Here is a 15,112-nt window from a genome sequence, read left to right as displayed (position 1 = left end):
TATCCACATTCATAAACGAGAGGAGAAATTATAGAAAGCTTTAAAAACAAGTAAGACCTACCCAACTCAAGGTAGAGAACAAAATCTTTTTAAATGGTCCTGAGTTTTTTTTTTAATATGGAGAGGACTTTGAGCTGTTGGCCTTAGGGTAAAGAATTTGGAAAACAAACCCAAGCAGTCACTTTTCCAAGACCAAAGTAAAATTCCAATGGGCTGGGGCCTCTCCATCATTTTTTTCTTGCCCATGATACCCTATGAGGCCCTAGACAGATAAATGCTTGGTATAATCAACGTGCTTTTTGATGACTTGTTTTTACAATTAAGAGAGTTAATAGACCAAAACTTGGATTGGTTTCTGTTGTGTCCATATGGTGCTGACGAGTGAGCTGAGGGTCACAGTTCAGGGCAGGAATGCCTTGCTTCACAGTGATAGTCATGATGATCATTATATAAAGACTTCTTTGCCCTCTAAACTGAACCTACAGAGACCAGGCCTTGGAGAAACTAATTCACTTAGTTCAGCACTCTCTGGGACCAGGCAGAACTCTTCACAGGTCCATTTCCCACCTTATGTGTGTGCCTACCTTTCCCATCCTCTAAACTCTTGCTCTGAGAACTATAATCAAAATGAGATGACCAGTGCTCCTGAGAAGCAAAAATTAATGGACTGCCCTAATGTTCCAGTTATCTTTGTGATTTCTCAGACTATAACTCTCTTCTCTGATCACCACACCATTATCTAAATATTCTATTATAAAATGTAAATGGCTTCAAGGCAGGCATTGTCTCATACATACACACACAGACACCTAATTCTTAGTGCAATACTTGACAATAATGAGCATAAATACCTTTTAATTAATTCATTATATTTATTTGTTCATTCTTTGGGCAGCTAGATGGCAGAGCAGATTGGACCTGGAATCACAAAGACTCACTTTCATGAGGTCCAATATGGTCTTACACACTTGCTTGTGACTCTGGGCAAGTCACTTAACACTGTTTGCCCTGTTTGCCTCAGTTTCCTCATCTGTAAAATGAACCAGAGAAGGAAATGGTAAACCACTCCATTATCTTTGGCAAGAAAATCCAAATTGGGTCACAGAGAGTCAGATATGACCAAAAAAATTGTACGACAATATATATTCCTTATTGACAGTACTCCCCTCCATTCCCTCCCACTCCTCCACCTTTTCAGAGCAGAAAATTGTAAGCAATGGAAGAGCAATGCATATAATCAGTAGTGAAATGTGCATGGGGTTTTCTTTTGGAAGAAAAGGGTTTGAATTCAGACTCTGCTTCTTCCAAGTGTGTGGACTTATCCATGGTCCTGTGCTACCTAACATTTTCATCAGTGGTTTGGGTAAAAGTAGAGAAGGCATCCTTACCAATAAGTGACACAAAACTGACACATACTGGAATAGATGAAAAACTCAGGAATCCAAATTGGTAGGGGAAAATATTGCTCTGGGTCTACTAAGATCAAAATAATTTGAGAATCAGTGCAAAGTCTGACATGGGCTCCAGAAACCCCTTTTCACAAGTACAAGATGGTGAATAAAGCAGTTTGGAAATAATGCAGAGTTTTAGTTAGCTGCTATCTCATTAAGAGTGAAAAGTGTGGGGTAGATAGGTGGAATAGTGAGTAGAGCCCAGGCCCTGGAGTCAGGAGGACCTGAGTTCAAATCTATCCTCAAGACACTTGACACACTTACTAGCCATGTGACTTTGGGCAAGTCACTTAACCCCAATTGCCCTCCAAAAAGCAAAAAACAAAAAAAAAGCAAAAAAAGAGTCAAAAATGTGTGTGGTAGTGAAGCAAGCTTATATATTCAATGAAATAATATGTCAAGCATTTTGAAAACCTTGAAACTCTACAGAAATATTATCTATATCATTGATAAATAATGGTGATGATAACATTAATGATAAATATAGTCTTAGGCAACACTGAGGGAGTCAGCGTCCCAGAACAAAAGGATGCCAGTTCTGCTGTGCTGTGCACTGGTCAGATAGCATATGTCTAGAGTATTACATTCAATTTGGGGAACTATATTTTAGGAAGGAAATTGAAAACTGTCAGATCATTGAGAAAAGGGCAGCCATGATAGTTAAGGTCCTCCCGTCCATGTTGGCTGAGGATGGGTTGAAGGAGCCGTGAATGTTTATTCTAAAGAAAAGACTCAAGGGAGACAGAATATCTGTCTTCTGGTATTGAAAAGCTGTCATGGGAGGAAGGGAACAAACATTGATTTAGAATCTACCATGTGCCAGGAACTATGCGAAAAACTTTGCTGATAATATTCCATTTGCCTCTTGCAACAATCTTGGCAGGTAGGTGCAGTTATTTTCCCCATTTTACAGCTGAGGAAACTGACTTGCTCAGGGTCACACAGCTAGTAAGTGTCTTAAGCAGGATTTGAACTTAGATCTTCCTGATTCTGACACACTATCCTTTGCAGCCCTCTTTCTGGCTCTAGGTGGGGTTAGGCTTGTTCTTCTAGGCCCCAGAGGGCAGAACTTGGAACAGTGGATGAAAATTATAAAGATTCTGATTTAAGAAAAAATCAATGTGTGTTTATTAAGAACCAGAAAATGTGTGATCTGAGGATAAAAAGGCAAGAATGACACAGTCATTTCCTTTGAGAAGCTTACAGTCTGCAAGGGGAGTTAGTAGGTGCTAACCATAATGGGGTCCACTCATTAGTATATAGAAACTAAGCATCAGGGGAACCTAGAGGAGGGAAGCAACACTGGGATCTCATAGCTCTCACACTAGAGCAGCTCAACGATTCAGGTAAAGGCACTGGAATTTACATGGAAGAGTCAGGTCTCACTCAGGTGTGTCTTTTGGGTTTATCATCCCTGATGCAACATCCAATGATGGACCAGTGGAGGGAAGACTGTATAGAATAGAACATAGATGTTTCTAGGAATTTCCAAAAAAGAACAAGAAAGCAAGGTACCAGACAAGGTAAAGGAGCAAATCCAGAGTCCCAGCAATCTCTCCCAAGTGAGCCTTTTAGATCACATTTTTCAGGTGAAGAAACTGAGCTTGAGATAAAAGTAAGTTGTTCAAGATGATATACCTAGTAAATATTAGTAAGCATGGGCTTATAGCCTAAATTTCTTTATTATTATGCTAATATTCCTGGGTTAGGGAAGGTAGACCTAATATTTTCTGCTCACCAGAATTGGACTTTGGAGTCACCAAGACCCCTTGCTATTCTCAAATTGTATGATTTTGTTACTTGTATGAATGAGGAAGTTAAAGGGTTAGGACTATTTTATCCCTACTACCGTAAGTATTTGCTGGAAACTTAGACTAAGAGAAGGGATGCAACTTGCAAAAGATTGCATAAAACTGGTACTCTGTGAGCAAGAGGCAGTGTGGTGAATTTTCTACAATGCAGGAGCCTGGAAAACCTGAGCTTACACTCTATTACTGACACTTGTTAGCTATGTGGTTATTATTGTTGCCATACTTCTTGAAAACCTAGCTTTAATTTCTGGAAAATGGAGATTAGAGACACAGGACTGAACGGGGCATTAGAGGCTTTCCAGCTCAAACCATAAGTTTACAAAGGAGGAAACTGCTGGGTTTTAGGTTGAGGTGACTTTGCCCAAGGTCTCACCTGTGTCGGAAGAAGGATTTAAACCAAAGTTCTCTGACTAAAGAGCCAGAGCTCTTTCCAATGTATCCTTATGGATTATGTCTTCTCTTCCCTTAGTCTCATTTTTCGCACTATGGTCAAAGTACTTTTTACAAAAACACAGGGCTGACCTCTGTCATTCCCCTGAACTAGAAGCTCCAGTGGCTCCCTTTTACCCCTGAAAATCAAACCCAGACTTCTTTGTATGACATTTAAGGCCCTTTACTTTTTGGTTCCTAGCTGCCTTTCCAGCCTCATTACACCAACTTGACTAAGGAAGGGGCGGGAAAACTCCATCTGTCTTCCCCATGATCCCCCACACTTTCCTTCTGTCCCTATAGAATTTAAGCAGGCAGAGACTATTTCAAATATCTCTGTATTCCCAGGGACTAGTATGGTGCCCAGCACATAGAAGGAACTTAGTAAATATGTGTGACTTCATCAATACTTCCCTTTTAGGAGTACTTTGAGGATTAAAGGAGAACATGTGTTTAATGTGCTTTGCAAGCTTCTAAGTGCTATATAAACAGCATCTGTGATTATTGCCTTGTATGACACCAAGTACACTATACTCTGCCACCATATGAACTCCTCCAGAATGCTGATGGATGGAAGTATATTGACGTCCTCATTTGTATTTTGGTCACCAGGTTCTCCTTCTCCCAACTTGGCATATGAAAGAATCCATATTCTGAAGCTCCTGCCAAACAATGACCCATGTCCAATGACAATGCACCTTAGATTGCATGTTCGTTGACCAGGCAAACAATTTTAAATTAGAGGATTAAAAAAAAATCAATGAAACATAGCAAATGAAACACCTGCTCCCTATTTAGAAATCTGGTGACTGCTCTCATAGAAGGAGCACAAATGTCAGATCCCTTAAATATTTATGGTTTCATTAAATCTGGAGAAGCAAATGCTTGTCTATCACCAAATACCCCTATACAGGTATATTAAGTGGTCATGGATTATTTTTCCATTTCTGAGTGAGATCAATATGGCTTATGTGCTTTTCTGGCATTTTATTGCCAATGAAGACTCTTTCTCCAGTCTCAAAGAAAGCCTGGAGCTGTGAGTGCTGGCTCTCTGGGTTGCATTAAAAAATCACCAATCATTGGAGGATAACATCAACTTGTCTTTGCTGATTCATTGGGAGTTGTAATCCAAAAACCTATCCAAAAGGTGTTTGGGAGAGTGTAGTAGTTACACATGCAACTTCCCCTCCTCCTCACCTCTCCTCAACACACACTCATATATGCATGTGTTTGCGTGCATGCGCGCACACACACACACACACACACACACACACACACACACAGAGTCTCTCTTTCTCTCTTACCTCCGCCCACCAAAGTCACCCCTTTCCAGGGATGGTAATCCTCAGAATGACAGAAGTGTTTTTGGAATATATTTTCTCTTCATTCATGTCTTGTAGTATCCATAATTTCTTTCAATAGCTCAAGTACTACACAACACACACAAATGGAGCACACAGGGAAATTCTCCTTTCCTGCAGTCTCCCCAAAATCCACTTACTTGTGTGTCATAATTGGTGGATGAATTATTTCCTTGCTCAGCTGTCTTAACTACTGGGTCAATGCACTATTGGGTTTGGTCAAACAGTTTGCTCCTTTGAGCAACACTGGCTTTTCACAGACTTAATTATTACTGCCAATATCTTCAAAACTCAAGAAGTCATTGGGTTCTCAGATAGCTTCAATGGTTCTCCTGGCTTCACCAGTCATCGGGGCACTCCCATCTCAGGATACTCATTTACCTAAGGTCAGGAAAGAAATACACAAAAAAGAAGCAAGGGCAAGATATGTTCATGGACATATGGCAACAGGATAGGAGATAGAACTGTCGGCTTCCTCCTTTCCAGCAGCACAAAGCAATCCTCCTTACTCAAAAGCCACCAGGGAAAAAAATGAAGAAATCACTTCCTTTATCCCTTTGGGAGTACACTGAATAAAAGACTTTTCACTGAATAAAATACTTTCCATGACCATGTTGGATGTCAAAAGGAAATAGAGGATTGTCTTAACTACTCTGAAATGGGAGGAATATTTTTGTTATGCATATTCCAAATACTATTTTATGGAAGACTCATGTGGGGCAAACACTCACATGGTGGTCAGAAGAAGTTATACAAGGACATTCTCCAAGTCCCTCTTTAGAAGGTTGGAATTGATTGTGTGAAGTGGGTGACACTGCATAGGAACAATCAGTATGGCATGCCCACATGAGAGAAGGTGAGCTTCTCTATGAGCAAAGCAGAATTGAAGTAGTTCAAAAGAAATGCAAGATGTGCAAATTTAGAGAATCCACCCCAAATGTTCACATGGACTATTATGCCCAACCTGTGGTAGAGTATTACGAGCTCTTGTTGATCTGACAAACCACAGTCAGACACACTAAAACCTGACTCTAGCATGGTGATGCCATTTTGGTCCTATTTAAGAATGAAAGATAACACCAACCAACCAAGCCCAAAGTAGACTCACCAAGTCTCATGTGTTATATCAGCAGTAGAATATTTTGAATCTTCTTTGTAACACAACAGTAAAGACATTTTTGTTCATACTCTAAGGACTGGATCCTCATTGGTCAAATGTGTTTAGTGAAGTTTGTGTAAAAAAAAGATATGACATGGAACCAAGAGTTTGTACCCACACAAAAGTAGCCAATTTTGGCAAAATTTTAGATTACATGATGGAAACTATGGCCTGGAAAGATAACTTGCAGTGAATCCTGGAGAACTTTGAATAGCAGGTAAAGGAATTTGAGCATTGTCAATGAAGAGTCACTAAAAGTCTTAGAGTATTCAGACACATGCATCATGAATGTTACATTGGCAGCCATATGAAGATTATGTTAGGTTATCAGCTCCCTGAAGAGATGGTGAGCTCTTCTTCCATGGAGGTCTTCAATCAGAGACTAGATGGCCATACCATATGGTATAATGAGGATTCCTTTTGTGAATGACTGATGATATCTCTTCCAACTCTCAAATTCTGTGATTAGGCAAGTAGAAGAGACATGGGTCACTCTTGTAACCTTCTCCCAAGAGGAGGAGACACAGACACACACAGACAGAAAGTTAGAGAGAGAAACAGAAACACAGAGACATGAAGAGAGAGAAAACAGGTTTTTTTTTTACCTCTCTTCTGATTATCAGAAGAATAATCTTATATGAATTTCTGTCTAAAGGGAAGAAAGCTGGTCAGCCTCCTAGGTTCCCCAAAGCCTTGTGTTTTGGTAGAGGCAAAAACTAGGAGCAAAGGCCAAAGATGCTGTTCAGATTGATGTTGCTACATGTCTAACCAGAAAGGAAGAGGGTAGGAAAGGTGAAAAGCCCAATCCCAGAGGCGCTGGCTCAAGCCTACCCCTTCCAGCTGGTCTCAATTAAGCCAGATCCCGTGCCCTTGTGTGCTTTCTCCTCAGCTCATTTCCAAGGAACAATTAACCTCTTTTTTCAAGGCTTTTAATTTGGGGTTGGTGAACTTGGATGAGTGAAAAATTACATCTTTATTTTTGTTAACATTTTCTTTTTTTATTCCTATCCATAATATTCTTCTATTTGAAACATTCAGATAACATATCCATACACCTCACTAGACTAGCAAAGAAGTTCATGGGGGAGGTGGGGGGGGGATGGGGAGAGACAACATCAGTATCAGGAAGTTAAGAACTCCTGTCTTGCAGTAAGGTTTTCTTGAAAGAGGTCTCCTGTAAACCTGAGGTAGTCTGACTCCATTAAAGTCCAGAAAACTTCGTCATCATTCAGTTCCCATATCTCAATAGGGACCATGTCTCTGAACCAACAGATGCCCCCATCCTCAGACTCTATCTCAATTCAGTTTTCAATTGTTCATGAATGTATACAATCAGCTTTGGGAGGCCAGAGACTGTTGTGCTTTTATAATTTCTTCCCAGAGCCTAGCACAGTGCCTGTCATATAGCAGATGTTTAATAAATGTTGTTTGATGAGTTGATGCAGAGAAGTGCAAAGGAAGAAGTCCCCATTTCATAATAAATAATGCATCTAGTATTCTCAAAGGAATTGAGATGGATTTTGAATGAGGAAGGTGGATTGAGTCATTACAAACCCCTATAAAGTAGGCTCCAATGTTTCCCCTGTAGTGGCCACCACCTTCTTTTGAATATCCATGCGGGGAGTTATTGAGCTCACCTGAGCTGAGGTCATTTGAATAGAGATGTTTTTAATTGAATTCCCCTCCATTTTTTTTTTCTATTTGCCTTGGCAACCAAAAGCCTGTGTGTAATTGAATTTGGGGAAGAAAGCTTCTCTGACAATGCATATCCCAGCACAGGGGAGGGCGCTGTCCATCAACATCAGGATCCATTCAAATTGCCATTTCCCCATCCTGAAAAAAGACAGTTTCATTTCCAGATTTCATTATGATTTCCCTTTGATAAAACTCTTTCACTATTACTAATGATCATATTTTAATAATAAACTAATTAAGTGAAGATTTGAAACAGAAGGAGGTACTCTCTAGGGACATGGTACTAGGGAATTTGTTTCCTTTCTAATGCTCTATTTATCTGTCAGTGAAATAATTTTTCCCTCGTCAGATACCTTGGCAGAACTGCTACATTCAGAATGGGCAACTGAGATATAGTCAGACTCTTGTTCCTGCATAGAAATCTTGGTCTTGGAAGTAGTGAAGAACCCTAGATGTGGAATCCTGTGTTCAAATTCTGCCTGTGATACTGACTAGTTGTAAGACTATTGGCAAGTACTTTCACCAATCTGTGCTTCAGTTTTCACAGCTCTGAAATGTGAAAAGAAATGTTTATAGGTCCTACCACACTGCCTAGCAACAATTTCTGGTTTTCTCCTTCAGCCATTTCTTTCTCATGCTGACATCCTCTGGACCCTCTTCTGCTTTCAAGTAGTTTCAAAGAGTCATCTATTGAGAGGTGGAAGGCATCTCAGAGGCCATTTATTAAAACTCCATTATTTTACAGAGCCAGTCAAGAAAGGTTCAGTGCCTTGCTGAAGGACTGAAGGTCACATCTAGTAAATGGCAAAGCTGGGATTCATCCCCAGGTCCTCTGACTCCACAACCAGCTTTCTTTCATCTGGCTCTTTTCTTGACTGTGCTTTCTTTACTTGAAAGGACCTCATGAAAGAAGCATGTACTTTCACTAGATAGAGTGCAAAATGTCCATGCTGGGTCAAGTTGCAGCGTCCTTTGATGGTGACTTCGTAAATACTGCCCATACAAGGTCATGATTCTCACTGGCTTTTCTCTTCCCACCACCCCCTCCCTGAAATGATTGCTCCATCTGTTCTCATTTCCACACTCAAAGGCTTGTGCTGAGAGAAACAGAAGCATTAGGACTGATAAGGTTTTAATAAAAATGCAAATATAAAACTCACAACAGAAACAACACAAAGAGCCGAAGGACTGGACAGAATTAAGCTCTTTAGCTTAAATAAACTATTTTCCAGGCATTGATTTTGAGATGAACATTGAATAGGGCCCGATTGTCTCCATTCATTGAATTTGTCTTTGTCTTTGTTTTTATTTAACATTTTGCTGTTCTTTACCCTGGGCCTCCCAGATCAGCAGGGCCAAGGAAACATGGTGACTAACTTGCATTTCATAGAACAAAGAGCAAAGAATGTCAGAGACATAAATGATCAGAGGTTGAAGCTGGAAGGGATGGTAGAACATAGAATGTTGCTGCCAGTAGTAACCTGACTGTGTAGACTGTCAGAGCTGCAAGGTCAGTCAATAAACATAGCACTTTCTAAGAACTAGGCAGTGGACATAGAAAGAGAGGCAAAAAACATCTCTGTTCTCAAAGAGTCTATTGGGGGAGCAAACCTGCAATTATACAACTATGCACAAACAAAACATATGTGCATATGTATACACACATGCACATAAATGTGTTTACATGCATACATATATATACACACATATAGGATTAATGGTAGATTATCAATAGAGGGAAGGCACCAGTATTAAGAAAGACCAGGAAAGCTTTGTTCATAAGGACCTGAAGGAAGCCAGGGGATCCAGGAAGCAGAGATGAGAAGGGAGAGAGTTACAGTCCTGGGGGATATCTGCTGAATGTGCTGTGAGGAGATGGAGGGTATTTTTTGAGGAATATTGAGGCCAGTTTCACTGGATTTCAGGGCATATGGAGAAGAGTAAGCTATAAGGAGATTGGAAGAGTAAGATGGGACCAGGTTATGATGGGTTTAGAAACTCAGAGAGGTTTTAAAAAAATTCAATTTACTTTAAGTTTTCAACACTCACTCATAAAAGTTTGAGGTCTAAATTCCCCCCCTCCATTCCCCACCCCATTTTCAAGATGGCATGCAATCATATATAGTCTATACATGTATAAGCATATTAAACATATTTCCACATTAGTAAGGCTGTGAAAGAAGAATTAGAAGAAAAGGGAAAAACCACTGGAAAAAAATTTAAAAAGAGAGAAAATAGTCTGCTTGGACATGCATTTAGACTTCATAATTCTTTTTCTGGATGTGGGCAGCTTTTTTTTTTACCATTAGTCTTTTGGGATTGTCTTAGATCATTGCATTGCTGAGAAAAGTGAAGTCTATCAATGTAGGTCATCACATGATGCTGCTATTACTGGGTACAATGTTTTCCTGGTTCGATTCACCAGGACCAGTTCATGTAAGTCTTCCCAGGGTTTTCTGAAATCTGCCAGGTCATAATTTTTTATAACACAATAATATTTCATTATAATCATATACCATAGCTTGTTCAGTCATTCCCTAATTGATGGGCATCCCTTCAATTTCCAAATCTTTGCCACCTCAAAGAGAACTGCTATAAATATTTTTGTACATGTGAGTCCTTTTCTCTTTTTTATTATCTCTTTGCAATGGAGACGTAGAAGTTGTATTTCTGGGTCAAAGGATATGCAGAGTTGTATAGATCTTTGGGCATATCAAACAGAGGTTTTTATATTTGATGCTGGAGGTGATTAGGAGCCACTAGAATTTACTGAATAAAAGACTCACATGGTTAAATCTGTAGGAAGATCAGTTAAGTAAATGATGGACTGGAGTGGGTAGAGACTTGTGGCAAAGGAACCTACAAGAAGTCTATTGTAATAATCCAGGAATGAGGTGATGAAAACCTTGACCAAGTTAGTGACAGTGTCAAAGGGAAAAAAAGGAGGCCTATGTGAGAGAGGTTTGAGGATAAAATCAATAGAACTTGACATCAGATTGAATATAGAGATAATCAAAATGATAAATTGAGGATGATGCCAAGGTTGTGAGCTTGTGTGCCTGAGTGGATGGGCAGGGCAAGAATAGGGAAGTTCATATTTTGGGTGGGTTTTGTGGGAAAGATAATAAGTTCCATTTTGGGGAATGTTGAGTTTGCCTTTATACTACAGAATATATAATGTTGTAGCTGAAAGTTTCCTTAGTTTATTGACTATCAAAACCAGAATGAATCTGAGAATGCATAATGCCAATTGCACAAATAAACTTAAAGAATAAATTATTAGGGTTGGCTAGGTGGTGCAGTGAATTGAGCACCAGCCTTTGAGTCAGGAGGACCTCAGTTCAAATCCAGCCTCAGACACTTAATACAAAAACTAGCTGTGTGACTGTGATAGTAATGGCAATTAAAGATTCCCCTGTATTGGCTTGGTTTTCAAATTGATTGTGTTAAAACCCAGAGTTTGTTAATCCCACCTGTGGGATGGGCTTGTTGATGTGAAAAGAAAGTCCTGAATTGGGAGGAGCTGGTGATGTAGATTTGGAGAGACACTAGAGAGAGGCGGAAGATCTTTTTGGAAGCAGCACCTCGTGGAGAGAGAGAGACTAAAAGAATTGCTGGTGGCCGCTTTGAATTGCCCTGGACTTTTGAGACCTGCCCCCTGAGCTGCCAAGGACTGAGGAGACATGGCTGTTTTGCTGGTACTTTGTCTGTCTGTTTTGATGTTGTTTTGCCAGATTTGTCCACTGGTGAAAGACAGTCCTTTTGTTGAAGAAGTCCTGGAACCTGGCTGTTCGCTAAGAAGGCCTGCGACTGTCCTGCAGACAGAGAGTGAATACTGTCCACTGGTGAGGGACAGTACTGTTGTTGCAGGGTTCTGGAGACTGTCCTGCAGACAGAGTGAATACTGTCCACTGGTGAGGGACAGTGCTGTTGTTGCAGGGGTCTGGGAGCCTTTCTGTTGGTTCAGAAGCCCTGAAGAAGGATTTTCTTGTTGTATGTTTACAGAAATCCTGGGAGAGGGCTTTGCTAATGTGTTCAGGGGTTCTAGGACTGTTCTACAGACAGAGGATGAATTCATGAAGGGACTGGCAATGTATCTTATGGCCTTGCTAAGCCTTGTCTCTCCAGGAACTAAGATTGCTGAGAACTTGCCTCGTGTCAAGATGAAGAAAAGACCTCCATTTGGGTATTAAGTGCTGTGTTTAAACTTGATGTAACTCTGGGGTAGATTCAATTGTGATCCAGGGGTGGGGAACTTTTGACCTTATTGTGCTCTGTGATTGACAAATGAAGGTACTTTACCTATGTTTGGAAACTAATCTCCATTTGAGAAGAGGGGTTTTGTGGTGGACTAAATGAAGGTATAGCCTAGGGGTGGAGTAGTATTTAGAACCGGGACTTTGTAATTGATTGAATGATTGGAAGGTCCTGGGGTGGGGTAGTACTTGGAGATTATTTAATCACACTTAGTAAATGCTGTATTTTGAATGATGTCATGTTTTGATCTTCTCTGTTCTTGGTTTGTCACTGAATAAAATAGAGAGCACCTATGTTGGTATTTTGAACCTGGGAAGTTGCCTTTGCTTGATATTACATTACAGTGACCTTGGGCAAGTCGCTTAACCCCAAATACCCTCCCCCAAAAAGCAAATTATAATAATAAATTATTAGAGATGCAAGGGCCCTTGAAATGTAAAACACAGATTATTACAGCCAAAAGTGAACATAGTACCTAGAATATCAAAGTTGGAAGGGCCTTTGGAAAACATAATATAGAATGAGAACATAGAATGATATAGCTGCAAGGGATTTTAGAGCATAGAATACAAGACTGTAATAGGTCTTATGACTTCTTAACAACCAGAAATACACAGCAATAGAAATGGCTGCTTCAAGTGGCAGTGGATCCATTCATCACAGAGACCTCCAAATAGAGGCTTGATACCCATTTATCATTCTTTGTAAAGGGAATTAGTTTTCTAGAATTGGATTGGCATGTTCTGTAACTGGATTATATTAGAGATCAACTAGTCAGAAAGGAAAAGTAGATGAGAAGTTTATAAATTAGATCAACAGCCTAGAATAAAAACAATGATAGGGACTTCAATTATCTAGACCAGAAGTTTTTAACCTTTTTGGTTTCAAGACCCCCTTACAGTCTTAAAAATTATTTAAAAAACCCAAAGAGCTTATGTTTATTTGGGTCATATCTATATACTTATTGTGTTAGAAATTAAAATATATAAATATCATTATGAAAACAGTTTTGACCTCATGGACCCCCTGGAAAGGTCTTGGAAGCCCCCAAGAGACCCCCAGACTACACTTTAAGAATAGCTGAGCTAGATACCTGCAGAGAGTTCTCTGTCAAAAAAGTGGGATAGTTGAAAACTTAATTTGTCTTAATTTTTCATTTTTTAAAGGGTAGAGGAATGAGTAAAAGATAATTCTATTCTGACTCTGATTCTCACTAACACAGAGGAACTGATTGCTGGGACAGAAATTATGTAACCTTGAGGGGGAGAAGGAAAATGATCATTCCACCTTAGATTTTTTGATCGGTAAGGAGAAGAAAGCTTGATATACTGGGACAGCAAATTTTAAAAAGATCAAAGGAGAGTTAGCTAGAATCTCAAGGCCTAAAATTCTGGAGGGGAATTTCATCCTAGTAGGAAAGGCAATCCTAAGAAAGAAATATGAAGAAAGAGAAAGAAAGAAGACAAATATTTATTACGGACTTACAGTGTGCCAGCTTTAAGGGATTTCAGATTTAAAGGATTAGATCCAGTAGATAGTGTGCCTAATGAACTACAGACTGGGATTTACAATATCATATAGGAGACAACCAAAAAGTTCCAAAAAAAGAAGAGCAAGAAAGCAAAATTACTATCTGAGGAGGCCTTTCAAATAATAGCTGAAGAAAGAAGAAAAATGAAAGGTAAAGAAGAAAGAGAAAGATATACCCAACTGATGGCCAAATTCTAGAGAAGAACGAGGAGAGGTAAGAGGGTTTTCTTAAATAAGCAATTCAAAGAAATAGAAGAAAACAATAGAATGGGAAAAACAAGAAATCTCTTCAAGAAAAATTGAGATATCAAGGGAACATTTTGTGCAAAAATGGGCACGTAAAAGACAAAAATGGCATGGAATTAACAGAAGCAGAGGGATTTGTTTAACCTTTTCCTTATTGATGTACAGCTATTTTCTCCCTAGGTTTTTTCCACTTTCCTCAGCTATTTTCTACTTCAAAAAGTTTTATAAATATTTTGGCATATATGGGATGCTGCTTTAATCTTTTTTTTCCCAATTACAAAATCCTAGCAGTAAAATCCTGGGGGCAATTTATGAACATGTTAGTCGCTGTTTTAGCAAAATTTCACATCATTTTCCAGATGCTTGAAACAATTCACAGATTGATCAAAATATATTGTTATACCTGTTTTCCCACAACATCACTGAAATTCTCATCTTTTGTAATTTATTTTGCCAATATTCTGTGTTTGTGAATTGAAAACTTAATTTTTTGAATTGCATTTTTCTTATAGGTCATTTTTAGCATTCTTTCATATGTCTGTTAATTTTGAGGCATTATTTGAACTTGGGTCCTTGACTATATCTGTTATATTCTATCCACTGTGCCATGTGTCCCTACCATTTTCTTTTTCTTCCTTCTCCTCTTTACTTTACTTGTTTTTCTAAATGGTTTCCTCCTTCCTAATCTTATTGTTCTCTTTATTTTCCCCTTAATGTTCTTGTTCTTTGAAAAGAGGAATGGGCTGCCCCATGAAGTTGTGAGTTTCCCTTCATTGGGGGTCTTTAAATAGAGGTTGGATAACCACTTATCAGGTGAATTACAGCAGGATTCTTTTTTGGTTATGGGTTGGAATAGATGGATACTGAGATCCCTTATTACTCTGAAATTATGTGATTCTTTGACCTGTACATTAAAATGAATTTACTGACTTTGTGAAAGATATTTTAGATATATGTGATTAGTTGTAGGGAGATCAGTGTTATAATAGTCCAGATGAAAGAAGATGAATACTTGAACTAGGCCATGTGATCTAGCTTGAATGGTCTTATGAATGGAGTATAGGATATAGATAGAAAGAAGAACCAGTGGGGTATAATGAATAGGAGTCAGGAAGAAGTGAGTTTGAATCTAGTTTCAAACAATAACCCTGTGCCCTGATATAAATCATTGAA

General features: G+C 39.1%; 1 pseudogene; it reads left to right on the top strand.

The window, feature by feature from the left end:
• Positions 1-15,112, top strand: part of LOC138145901 (uncharacterized) — a 131,615-nt pseudogene that overhangs the window by 30,906 nt on the left and 85,597 nt on the right.

The sequence above is a fragment of the Petaurus breviceps genome, unplaced genomic scaffold (genome assembly GCF_028583685.1).
Source record: "Petaurus breviceps papuanus isolate PSGF00001 unplaced genomic scaffold, PetGlider_PUasm1.0 139, whole genome shotgun sequence".
In the NCBI taxonomy this organism is placed as follows: Eukaryota; Metazoa; Chordata; class Mammalia; order Diprotodontia; family Petauridae; genus Petaurus; species Petaurus breviceps.
This window is presented reverse-complemented; position numbering and strand designations above follow the sequence as displayed.